This window comes from Pongo abelii, chromosome 18 (genome assembly GCF_028885655.2).
Source record: "Pongo abelii isolate AG06213 chromosome 18, NHGRI_mPonAbe1-v2.0_pri, whole genome shotgun sequence".
NCBI lineage: Eukaryota > Metazoa > Chordata > Mammalia > Primates > Hominidae > Pongo > Pongo abelii.
In genome coordinates, this window is record NC_072003.2 from 54,334,639 (window position 1) to 54,348,332 (window position 13,694).

The 13,694-nt window shown below is 45.3% G+C and overlaps 1 long non-coding RNA gene across 1 annotated transcript; it reads right to left on the reverse strand.

The window, feature by feature from the left end:
- Positions 1–146: 146 nt before the first annotated feature.
- Positions 147–9,599, reverse strand: LOC129050802 (uncharacterized). The gene is made up of 4 exons (XR_008514605.1): positions 8,775–9,599; positions 7,745–7,907; positions 5,263–6,440; positions 147–1,590 (listed from the first exon to the last, which is right to left on the reverse strand). It is a non-coding gene; the product is annotated as an uncharacterized LOC129050802 (long non-coding RNA).
- Positions 9,600–13,694: the final 4,095 nt, after the last annotated feature.

Here is a 13,694-nt window from a genome sequence, read left to right on the forward strand (position 1 = left end):
TATTGCCAGAAATCCCAAGCCCCTGTAGTGCCCTAGACAATCACCACCCCTTCTCTGCCCCCAGAAGTAACCATCATCTAGGCTGTTATGTAAGGTTTTCCTCCCTTCTAAAAGTTGATTTTATCATCCACATACAGATACGTAAATATGTAGGTTAGTTTTATTCTTTTTTGAACTTCATATAAATGGAATCATACAATATGCATTCATTTATGTCTTGCTTCTTTTACTCAGCATCAGGTTTGTGTGAGTCATTCATGTTGTTGCCTATATCAATATTTTGGTCATTTTCATTGCTGTATAGCACTCCATTGTATGGGTACACAACAACATATTTATTGGTTCTATTATTGATGTTGTTTCCAATGTCAGCCTGTTTGGTACAATGCTGCTATGCTCGTTCTTGACTCTGTAGAATATAGACTCACATGTCTTAATATGTGCCAAGAAGTGGAATTTCTGGGTATGGTCTTTGCATATCTTCAACTCTTCTAGATAACGTCTTGCCTCAACTTGCAGTGCCACCAGTGGTGTCTGAGATTGTCATGTGAACTGTACCTCATCACTGGTTTAATTTGCATCTCTCTGATGACTAATGAGGTCAGGCATTACTTTATATATTTATTAGCCATTTGAATTTTTCTCTTTTGTGAAAAGCCTGTTTAAATTGTCTCCCTATTTCTCAACTGACTATCTAGGATTTAAAAATTTTAATTTGTCTCCAACCTTTAAACAGTGAGAAACTCTATACTAAAATACAGATGTCTGGTTTCAATAGAGAAAAGGGACTCTTTGACCACCCCAGGCTGGTGTCTCTGCAAGGCAGTGATTGGATGGGAGTGAATAGTGGAGATTCCCTTAGGGTGTGGGTCACCAGGGTCCCAGGGTGCCTACAATGAGGGATGTTGCATTCATTCATGTGCCATGCTGTCTAGGCATTTAGATTTTAGACCTATGATTTATTGTCTCTGAGCTGTGTCAGACACCTCTATCTCTATATCCACCTGCTTTTTTTTTCTTCTTTCAAGAGAGGGTCTTGCTCTGTTGCTTAGGCTGGAGTGCAGTGGTGCAATCACAGCTACTGCATCATCTACCACCCAGACTCAAGCAATCCTCCCACCTCAGCCTTCCAAAGTGTTGGGATTACAGGTGTAAACCACTGCATCCAGCTTATATCCATCTGCTTTTCACCCAACCTGCTTCAGTGGGTTAATTACAGAAATGGCCCAATTTGTTCATGCCTCCTGTATCTTCATCCTTTGGTAGTGGGGCCGTGCCCTCTATGTGACTTGCTTTGGCCAATAGAACACAAGCAGAGACTTAAAAAGCACTTGTGGTAACACAAGCAGAGACTTAAAAAGCACTTGCCTTCTTGCAGCTCTTGAAACCATATAACCTCGGCTAGACTGCTAGAGGATGAACAAACTCATGGAGAGAAGCCAAAGCAGTCCAAGGTGAGGCCAACATTATCCTTCCAGGCCCAAGTGATCCACTTGTCGACTGCAGACTCGTGAACATACCCAGTCAAGATGCGTCAAATCTGGCTTAGTCCAGAAGAAGTTTCACCCAAGCTCAGCCCAAATTGCTGTCCTGCAGAATTGTGAAATAACAAAGGTTGTTTTTAAAGCTACTAAGTTTTGGGGGGTTTTGTTACACAGCACATCAAAGTGATACACTTGCCAACTGAGTTTTCCACAAATCCCAGCAATGTCAGGGAGGAATACAGGTAAGTATTAAAAACCTGCTTCCACATCCACATCTCTACATGGAGCAATAACTATCCTGGGCCCTGGATCCCCTCCTCCAGGTGGCTGGGGGCCCAACTTGCCTTTCCCCACTGTCCCAAACCCGACTCCTACCCTCATTTACTCTCCTTGAATGCCTGGTTTATTGTGACCTCCTCATCTTACAAAGAGCCCAGGCAATAACCTAGTGTAATTGGTTAATATTTTCTCACCTTAATTAAAAGACCAAATGGGAATATTGGCAGCTTAGGCCCTTATTTGAAAATTGAGCCATATTCCCATTAATAGGAAAGTCTAATTAAGACATCCGTTAAAGGTCGATAACATTAACTTAATGGGGGAGAGCCAGAAGGAATTCAATTAGATTTTATTTCTGTAAAATTAATATTAGCAACTTAAAAAAAGTCTCCAATGCTAATTGTTATTCATAAAAAGCTCTTTGAGCATTAGAATGGGAGTCTCATTAGACTGTCTTAGAGATCTGGCTAACCTCAAATGGGCTGCTAGCAGAAGATGGAGAGTGGATACACTAAGTCTTGGACTGAGAAGATGCAATTCATGGCATCTAATCTGAAACCTCCCAATAGTCCTAACCCTAGAGGCTCCAGAGTGGGAATCTGGAGACCTGAGTTTCAGTTGACGGACTTTGGCCAAGCCCTTTAGTTTCTACAGATTCAGCTCACTCTTTTTCAAATAGGGCAGCAATTACAATTTTGACTTGCTATTAGGTTGGTGCAAAAGTATGTGCAGCTTTCGTTATTACTTTAATGTCAAAAACCACATTACCTTTGCACCAACCTAATATGTCACAGGTGTCTCTTGAGACTGTAAGATAACGAGGATAAAGAGATAAACTTGGTGCAAAGTGAGGAAAGAGGAAGAAGGAGTCTGGATTCTGCCTATGCAATCTTTAATATGCTTCAGGATGGAATGATCTAGAATGTAGAGGGCACTCAATTAATGGCAACTTTTGTCTTTTTTTAAATTTTACTTTAAGTTCTGGGATACATGTGCAGAACACGCAGGTTTGTTACATAGGTATAAGTGAGCCATGGTGGTTTGCTGCACCTATCAACCCATCATCTAGGCTTTAAGCCCTGCATGCATTAGGTATTTGTCCTAATGCTTTCCCTCCCCTCACCCCCCACCCCCCAAAAGGCCCTGGTGTGTGATGTTCCCCTCCCTGTGTCCATGTGTTCTCATTGTTCAACTCCCACTTATAAGTGAGAACATGTTCTCATTGTTCAACTCCCACTTATAAGTTCAAATCCCACTTATAAGCGATGTTTGGTTTTGTGTTCCTGTGTTAGTCTGCTGGGAATGATGGCATCCAGCTTTATCTATGTCCCTGCAAAGGACATGAACTCATTCTTTTTTATGGCTTCATAGTATTCCATGGTGTGTATGTGCCACATTTTCTTTATCCAGTCTGTCATTGATGGACATTTGGGTTGGTTCCAAGTCTCCGCTATTGTAAATAGTGGGCAGCTTTTGTCTTTATTATGACAGCGGCTTAGGTTTTGTGAAAGAACATTGTACCAAAAAATTTACCAAAAATTATTTTTTGGTAAAAAAAAGTTATGTGTTCATTTACGCAACACAAGAAACTTTAACATGTAAAAAATAAAAATCAAAACAAAAATCATTCTAAATAGCCGTTGTTCACATTAGTGCATGTTGCCGCAGCTGTTCCTCTCCACATATGCACTGATGGAAAGGAGGGCAGACAAATAGGAAACCAGGCAGATGGATCCAAACAGAAGTGAGTTATAAAAATGGGCTCCTGTTATGTATTTATGTTACTTTGAATAAAAGCTATTGAATATATTTAGCTTGAATTTAATGAAAGAAAAGTAAATTGTTGTGAAACTATTAGTAAAAAAAAAGATGGCTGAGTATTTAATTTCAAGAGATATTCATTCCGAAAAGAATTGGAGTTTAAGAAAAAAGATTGTGAAAACATTAAAAGTCTGAGTCTCTATCAGAAGGGGCATTTTTGGCTGTAAGTAATGGAAAAGTGACCACACTGGCTTAAACAGTAAGGGCATATTTGCGTTTACAGAAGTCTAGTGTTTGGCGGTTTCTAGTTATTCCATTCCATCAGCCAGTTCAATAATTTCATCGAGGATCAGAGTTCTGTTTCTCTCTGCTACCCTAGAGCTGGCTGTGTCCTAAGGATGGTTCCTCGTGGCTATAGCATTTCTTGGTGCTAAGATAACTAACTTTACAGAGCCATGACTTACCTACTTTCTCTGCATTATTTGGGTTCTCACAACCACCCCAAAGGAAGCTACCATCATTATCTCTCTTTTATAGAAAAGGAAAACTCATTATTTAACAGGATAGCCTACCAAATTAAATGTTTCTTATTTCATTTAACTCATTTGATTAAACTGTATTCTAAAGCATTTGAGGTTTTTCCTCCTATTCACTCTGAATCCTGGCATATGCATTTGTAAATTGTGATGTCATTCGGACTATATTTAAGTTTGACTTGGCCACATTAACATATCCTAAGACTCAGTGCAGAGAAGCACGGCAGTACGTTCTTTGATGTAAGGATGGCATTAAATAATCATTTTTGAACCTGTGTAATAAAGCCTGAAAGCAGGGAAAATAATCTGCTTTTCCCCTTTTTTGTGTTGTCTGTGGGAATTGATTTGGGATTTTTTGTTTTGTGTTTTCGTTTTAAATGTAAACGGATAATCTTTTATAAGAAATAAATAGAATCGCTTGAACCAGGGAGTCAGAGATTGCACTGAGCCGAGATCGTGCCACTGCACTCCAGCCTGGCAATAGAGTGAGACTTTGTCTCAAAAAAAAATCAAAAATTAAAAATAAATAAATAAAATAAATAAATAAATAGAAGGTTTATTGGGTTCCTTTGTTCATAAACCAAAAGTAATAAATGAATCCCTGTATTCCCCACCCCCTCCCCCCCAGAAAAAAGGAAAGGAAGGCTCAGAGAAGTTAAGTAACTTACTCAGAGTCACACAGCTTGCAACTCATAAAATAACAATTCCAAAGACATAGTCTGAAACAGATAGCATTATTCACCCTGATTTTTTACCCTTTGTTGGGTGACTACAGTACCACTCAGTAAAGGGGTGGAGTGTATTTCCCATCTTTGACTTTATGCTCAAGTATGTGACTTCCTTTGACCAAGATCATGAAACAGAAGTGACAGTGTGCCAGTTTTGAGTGTAGGCCTTAAGAGGTTTCATGTTTCTATTTTCTTTGCTTGTGAGAATATTCCCTGGCAAGTTCATGGGCCATTGCTATGAGAATGTACCCTGATTAGCTCACTGGACCAAGGAGGTTAACAGACAAGAGGAGCAGATGTACAGATCTTCAGGTAGGACAGACCCAGCTCCACTGCCTGGATCAGCTGATTCCTAGCTGAGCCACTAATATACAAACAATCTCAGCTAAAGGTCAGTGGAGCTGTTCCAGCCAATCCACAGAGGCATTAGCTAAATTAATACATATTGTTATGGGCCATATCAATAATACTTACTGTTATGAGATTTTGTGGTCATTTGTTACACAGCATTATTATGGCAATAGCTGACTGATACAATCTGATTCCACAGCAAAGGCTCTTAACTATTGCTCCATCTGCCCGTGTTGTATGTGTTCCTGCCCTCCACTAGATGGATGCTGTTCTTCCTGAGTGAGGAGAGGGCTAGAAGCCGAGGAATATGTCTCAGAGCCAGGGAGCAAGCCTTAGGACTCAGGTTGACAATGGCTGCTTCCCTTGGGCACACAAGTAAGTAACCAGTCAGGGCTGAGCCTCTCAGTCATGCATTGCTATTGATCCACAGGGCCTGCAAAATGCTTGGTGCAATCTTGTCAGCAAGGCACACCTCTGACTTCCTTTGGAGGCCCCCTCTTTTTCAAAATCTCCCTCTCTTGTGGCTGGGCTTGCTTGTATCTGTGGAAACCAAGGCAGTACAGAGGGATGAGGCAGGTTCCAACTGATAGCTCACCAGGCTTGGGTCAGGAGAGCAGCACGGGTGGAAACTCTGGGCCTTGCAGCATGGGTTGGCAGCTTCTAGGCTCAGCACCCTAGAAGCACCTTCATTGCTCAATCCAGCCACCCTGAATTGCTTGCAGCTCTCCTGAACTTCCTGTATTCTCTCTCGGGGGCTTTGTGTATGCGGTTCTTTGTGCTGGAGCATTTGGTCACCTGGCGTCTTAAGTTCCCCAAAATAGATGGACATGGAGATACTTGTACAAGTGGCTTTCTGAGGAATGGTTCCCAGGAGCAAGCTGGTAGAGAGTGAGAGAAGAGGCTGAGCATTGCTGTGCATTCAGGAAGAGTCCAGCCTCAGCCTGACCCCATGGGGAGCTCTGGAGAGTGGATGGCACCAGTTTTCCCACCTTCAGGCAGGGAGGCTGGGCTTTTGAACCCTCACATCAGTTATTGACTAAATTCTGCCCTTCAGGGTGGTAGTGGGAGGAACACGGAATTTCTCAGGAAATCTGGGTGAAGTGGCTCCCTGCCTGGGCAGATGCTTTCCTGGAGAGGGGCAGTGGTGAGCCATTAGCAACCCCGCCTCAGTGGCAGGGGGTGCACCAGGGCCAAGTACTCCTGGCTAACTCCCCTCAGGTTTCAACTTTAATGCCATCAGTGTATCTTTGTCCTTCAGTATATCTTCAGCATCCAGCACACAGTAGTTGAGCAGCACATTTCTGTGGAAGGAAGAGAGGGAGGGAGGAAGGAAGGAATGAATGAATGGAGGAAGGAATGGAGGGAAGAAGGAAGAGAGAAATGGGGGAAAGAAGGAGAAAAAAGAAAGAAAGAAGAGAGGGAGGGAGAAAGGAAGGGAAAAGGAAAGGGGGGAAGGGAGGGAGAGAGAAAGGAAAAAAGGGAGGAGGGGAGGGGTAAGGGAGGAATGTGAAAAATATAGGGAGATGGGTCATTGCCAAGTATTCTTAGAAGGAATGCTTAAACCCTGACTTTGGGAGAATAGGGTTGTCTCCAGGCCATGCTTAGCGATGTCTGCAAAACATGAACTGAGCCAGAATTAAAAATAACCAGAGGATCTGCCCCTGGTTCCCTGGGGCTCTGAGAACCATCAGTGTATCATCCTCGCTGGAACTAGGTACTGTTAGCTCAGAGAAACTCTGGCTTCTTCATTCAGGAGGGCTTCTTGTTTGTCTATGGCAGCTCTGGCTGCCCCACCCCACCTCCAGGGCTTCTACAGACCCGAAAATCCAGACCTCAGCTTTCCTTTTCGTTTTCCTCCTTGACCCTCTTAGATGCAGTTTAGAGCTATAAAGCCCAGCACAGGTCATCTTGTGTAGCCCTCTCCCTGAACAAATGGGGAAACTGAGGCACAGGGAAGGCCACAGAATGATCCAAGATGACCCAGCAGCACAGGGAAGGCCAGAGAATGATCCAAGATGACCAAGCAAGCCAAAAGCGTCCCCAGGACTAGAATCCAGCACTGCTGGGCCTAAGCATGTGCTGCCTCCTCTGTCTCAGGCAGCCTCTGCACTCTCTCAGGTTTAACTCTTTGAGATCAACCCCAATGAATTTGATCCTGGAAGGAGGACCCAGGGGCAGATGAATTTGGCACTGTAGGGTAGTAGGAGGCATACACAGAAGGCAGGTGGGGGGCACCCAGCTTTCTGCACTGAGGCTTGATGTGCTTCCTCTGCTGAGGATGCCACTATTGAGCCACTGCACTCAGACCATAAGCACAGAGCCACCGACTTCAAGGGAATACCCTTAACGATCACTGAGCTCAATTCAGTCCTAGTATAAAAAGTAACCTGAGGCCCAGAGAAGGCAGGGATAGGACCCAAAGACACATAGTCGCCCAAAATGCAGAACCAAGGCTAGAATTGAGCTCATCTTGCCTGCTAGTCTGTGGTTTTGTGGCAAAAACTACCCATTGCCTATTCAAAGTCACCACTCATGCCCTCTTCCCTCCTGCTGATCCAGTCCCAATCCCTGAGATGTGAGGCGCAATCTGCTAAGGAAGGCTTACCTTAACCAGTACAAAGATGACATCTCCTTAGGACAAAGCTTTTGCCTTGATCCTCGTTTTTTCTGCATTGGATTCAGATGTGAAGACTGGGGAGCCAGCAGCCATTTTGGGACCAGGAGGCAAAAACATGTGGTCCAAAGTCAACCTGCTAAGGATGCTGGAACTGGAAGATGAAACAGATCTTAGACCTTGATCACATAATTGAGTAGCTGAACCAATGCCCCAACATCCCATTCTTTAAATATGTTGTGGAAGAAAACTCCCTATTAATTTAGATCACGAGTAGTAGGCTTTTCTGTTCCTTGAAGTTGGGAGCATTCCTTACTGACAAAGACATTTTCCACCCTATTTCTTAACTATGCTTTGAGGTAGCCAGATAACATACCAGCATGCCCATTTCATGGATAGAGAAATTAGTGAGTCTATGCATTTCCAAGCTATCCTCCCTTGGATCCTTTCAAACTCCAGATTTGCAGAAAATCCATGCATTTCATTTGGTCCCAGGCTTGCATTACAAAGTGGGAGGAAATGTCTTTTTCAAACAAACATTGTCCCAGCACATCGTGTGGGTCCTGGGTTTGCAGGAATATCAAATAGCACTGAATTAGGCCATGGTTTGGGAAACCCTGGCTGCTGCCCCACTAGTTCTTCTGGGGCTTCATCCTGGGAGTGCAGTGGTAGGGCCAACAGTGGAGGGTGAGGAAGCCGGATGGTCTCAATTAATTAACAAAAAATGGCTTCATTTTGAGGGGAAAAAAACCCTCCCCATTGGAGACTTAGCTGTATAAGAGCTACTTCAATCAATATGCAGTAAGAAAGTGACGGCATTGGACATAAATTTCCTGCCAGCTGACTGTCATTTCACCGTGAGGCCTGATATTAAAACCAGATGAAATTATAGAGTGCCCAAGCCTCAGCCACTTCTGCACCTCTGGAGAACAGGGAACCCAGCTGCACCAACAGCTCAGAGAAGCTGATCTCCTGGGTGCCCCAGCTCTGGTGTCTAAATGGCTTTCCAGCCTAGCCTCACCTGGCCTCAGCTTGGCTACGGCCGAGTCTCATTTAGAGGAAGATGGGATTCTTTCTGCATTGCTTAGACGAGTTGCTCTTAGAAGACAGAAGTTTCCTCTTGAAGCAAGCTCTGAGCTTCCCATCTTGCAGAGCCTTTTTATATATAGGATTCACATGTGAAAACTCTGTGTATGAGTGAGTTAATTCTGGCTGTTGTATAAAACACACACTAAAATGTCAGTGTCTTCGTATGATAAAAACTTATTTTCTCACTTCCATTATTTAGTCTAAGGCAAGAGATCCTGGTCGATAGATGACTTCCACATGGTGATGGGGACAAGGGCTCCTTCTATATTTAGGCTTCGTCCTCCCTAGCTCCTCTATATTAATCCACAGATGAGCAAAAATAAGGTAAGGCAGGCCTGTTTCTTGAGTTGTCTGGGAAATAGAAGTTAAATAACTTGCTTGAAGCTCTGTAGAGTCCCACAGCTAGACATGCCCAGTTGCATGTTCCACAGGTACCTCGAAGGACATTTTCATCTCCATCCACCTCCAACCCACTTCTCTCACTCCACATAGGCAGTCCCGGGTGGTCGGCTTTTGTCAGCCCCAGTCTCCAAGCCCTTGGGTCATCTGGGGCTGGCTGTCTCCTCACTTCCCAGAGCTCCTTAGCCTCCAAGCGTGATATTCTACTGCATTGTTCATCTCATCTATCTCCTGTGCCTGTAAACCTGGCTGTACTTCCTGCCTCCATGGAGACCACAATTGCATTATGAGCATCTTGAGGCCAACACAGCACGCATCCATGGTGCTGAGTGTGGGCACTGATACTTGAATACTGAACAATGCAGAAAGTGTCAATCTGCTGCTGTGACCCAGAATGATGATCCAACATATATCCCTTTCTCTCTCCTTGAGAGGCCATGCGGCAACGTGCTCAAGGAGTCTGGGATTCTGAGTTCACCCACTGCCTCTACCACCTAGTGACTGAGTGATCCTGGGCATATCAATTAGCGTACCTAAGCCAAAGCCTGCTCATCTGTAAAGTGGGGATAAGATATTCCTACCTCATAGGGCTGATAAGAAGAGTCAGAGAGACAATGATACAAAGCACTGCCATGGTGTCTGGTGCACTTTCAAAAAACACGGTGACTGTCAGGCATTTGCTCCAGATGTTCCCAGCTGTGTTCCATTTGCCCCCACCAGACCCAGTCTCCACCCTCTACACCTGCTTTCTGGCTTGAGAGAATGGAGTCTATGGACAGCAGCAACGGCTCCCTCGCCTTCTAGCTTCTGGTTGGGTTTAGCCAATACAAGGCCCCAAAGGGCTTGTGGAGGGTACAAGGAAAAACAGGTTGGAATATTTAACCCTCCAGCTCCCCATACTTGGGTCGCCATGCACTGGCTGTACCCTGTATTGAAGGCAGCCTTCTCTGTACAGCCACATCCTGCCTTCTATAACAGCTGCTCCTTCAATTCTACCTCCATGGATTCCAGCCCCTAGGTGCCGCCCCTTGCTTTTTCAGGGTCCTCAAACCTGTCCATGCCTTTGAAAATAGTCCCTTTTTTAACCTCACTTCCCATTACTCAGTTTGGTTGCGCTGTCTGTTTCCTTCAGGGCCCCGACCAATTCAGCATTGTTTACTTCTTTATAGCATTTTATATTTTTCAAGCATTTTTCCCCACTCACAATCACAATAAGTTTTCTCCAAGTTTCTTCAAACTCCCACTTGACAATAGAACAATCAAAAACCCAGAGAGGTCGAGAACCTTTCCCAAGGTCATACAGCTCAGGAGCAGGGAGCCCAGTGGGCAGATGCAAAAGCCATTACCACTTCCTCCGCTCCATTTTCTCCGGACTGAGCAGCTCCGTGGGGTAATGGGCTCATTTCCCCCTGGGTCAAGAGAGGAAACTTTCTGACACAGATGATCAGAGGAGCTGGGTTGTGGGAGAGACTTCGGGCGAGAGCAAAAAGCAAAGGATTCAGAGCTAGAGATGGGGTTTTTAATAATAAATAAACGCCAAAATTGGGCCTACACATGGAAGGCTTGGGGAGCCTGCAGCCAGCATGGGGTGCTCAGGAAGCCGCCCACTCTCAGCCTACGGATTCTCTGGTCATTGTCCAAATGGTCAGTGGGACAGAGTCTTGAGGGATGATCTTCAAACCCCAAAGGGGAGGGGAAGAGAATATTTTAGGATGATCCCTTCTTTCATACAAATAAAGAGGCTCTTAGAAGTTGTATCAAGTGTCTGAATTTCCTGACTGTATATTAATCCGCTTTCATGTGAATTATGCAATATTGTCATGGAAGAAAGGAGCAGCTGGATGTTGGATGGGCAGCCCTCAAATCAAAGAGGACCCATGCTGTGCTGTAGCCTCTGCAAAGAAGCTCACGGAGGTTGGGCTGCCCTGTGGCGCCCTGTCTTCCTCCCACCCATGGGGCAAACGTGCCCAGAAGGAGCCAGGGAGGTCCAGGGCCAGTGGTGAGGATGGGGTGAGCTAGAGAGTAAGTTAGATGCCTCTTCAGAAGGGGCTGCTCCAGAATTCAGGTCAATGGTTGCTAGGTTGACATTGTAGCCCCAGTGAAACAAGACCTTCTGAGTTTTCAAGACAAGCCAGGAGCACGGGGTTCTTTTGTTTTGTTTTGTTTTTTGACAGGGAGTCTCGCTCAGCCGCCCAGGCTGAAGTGCAGTGGCGTGGTCTCGGCTCACTGCAACCACTGTCTCCTGGGTTCAAGCGATTCTCCTGTCTCAGCCTCCGGAGTAGCTGGGATTACAGGCACCCGCCATCATACCCGGCTAATTTTTGTATTTTAGTAGAGATGGGGTTTCACCATGTTGGCCAGGCTGGTCTTGAACTCCTGACCGCAGGTAATCTGCCCGCCTCAGCCTCCCAAAGTGTTAGTATTACAGGTGTGAGCCACCGTGCCCAGCCAGGAGCCCAGGTTTTTATGAGAATTCTTCCAATCTTTATATGTTGGCGACAAATTTTGATTTCTAGGAGATATTATGCAAACCAGCAAAAGCTGCTGCGGGTTGCTCATGTGTGACCTCTGCTGATTCGCTGTGTCAGAGGGGTTCTACTTTGAGGCTTGGGAAAGTAGCAGCATTTTTGACTTGGCCTGAAATTAGACTACAACCTTCACCTCTGTCTTTCTCTTTCTTTTTACCCTTACCAGATGCCTCTCCCCACTGCACCCAGTTTCTGAGTGTGATAAAACCAGCACTGGGCTAGAGCTGTGTATTTGGAGATGGGGCCTCTGAAGAAGTAGTTAAGGTTAAATGAGGTCTTAAGGGTGGGCCCTGATCTTATAGGATTAGCATCCTTAGAAGAAGAGACACCAGACAGAGAGCGCTCTCTTTCTCTCTCTCTCTCTTCTCAAGCACAAGCTGAGGAAGGGCCACGTGGAGACACAGTGAGAAGGTGGCCACCTACAAGCCGTGAAGAGATTCCTCCCCAGAAACTGCCATGCTGGACTGTGATCTAGAACTTCCAGCCTCCAGAACCAGGAACAAATACGTTTTTGTTGTTTACACCCACACACCCATGGTATTTAAGGATGGCAGCTCGAGCTGACTAAGACAGGGTCCAAGCACTTGGTTCCGGTTGCTCATGTCCCAGGGACTCACATTTCCAATCTGCCTTCTGGGGGTCATAGCCACCTCTCAGGGCTTGCTGATGGGATCGGTGGTTGTGAATGTTCCTTGTCAGTATGGAGACCCATGACCACGTAAGAGAAGCGGGCAACTCGTGAGGACCTCAGCTATCTGATAGCATGCAGCAGGTATGACGATCCATCTATGTACTCAGATGTGCAACGGGGGTAATCTTGTTCTTTCAAAACTAAATGAAGTTTCCATCCTTTTCAGTGGCAGAAACTTATCCTCAGGGTATTTGGATTTTGCCCCCATCTCACTCAAGGTTCAGCCAGGGGAACAGGAGCTGCTGTGGGTATTTCCAGTAAACATGATTTTAACTCAGGAAATGGGAAAATGTGCAATTCTTAAAAGCCAGTGGGTAGGGGTAGTGATGGAAGCCAAGATCGGGAAGGTTACTGATGACTTTTAAGAAATCTGGAAATTCAGGAATTGTGAGGAAGCCTCTGCCCATGACCTCAGCTGCCTGTGCCCCCAGTGCCTGGGCTTCTTGAGGAGGAATTTGGGTATCATGGAAAGCCAGCCTGCTGGTGTTCACGACTGTGTAATTCCTCCTTCCCCTCCCCTCCCTCCTCAGGGGATCATAATGCCCCTCAAGGGCTTTTTTTATACCTGAGTCCTGGAGCTATAAAATGTGTTCTCCTGCAGCGGCTGCAGAGATAAAGTGCCAGGCCCTGAGATGTGGTTCAGGCTCCAGGTCCAGCCAGATTGCCTGTCCCTGAACCTGAACTCTTTTTTGGTTCAATCTGGGCTTGGACAAAGCCAGCAGGCAGTCTCTGGAGGTTGATCGTCTCCTACTGAGCTGAGGATCCCTCTTGCTTTGCAATTTGCAGCCAGATAGTCTCTCCTATTTTGCTTTTCAGGTTTCAGCCCTGGGATCCCCAGCTACCTACTACTCGAGGTCTCTCATAGGGTCTTTGCAGAGCCTCTAGGGGGAGGGGTCTTCTGCCCCTGCTGTTTACTTGTATGGGTTATTTTCCTACACAAGCCTTTTCCCCATGCCCCTCCCTTGACACAATTGCAGCTAAACCAAGTGGCTAACTAAAGTGATGCAATCCTTTCCCCCTCCTTTCTTTTCTTTTCTTTATTTTTTTCTATCTAGGAGGCAATATTCATAGTAGAAGCCATGGAAAGCTGTGGGATTGGCCAGACCTGGATTGGAATCCTGGCTGTAACTTTGGAGCTGTGTACTTTGGACTTCACTAATCCAAGCTTCAGTTTCTTCACCTATACACTGGGTTCCTGAGCCACGAGATCGGAGGGAGAAGAGCTCATGGATGA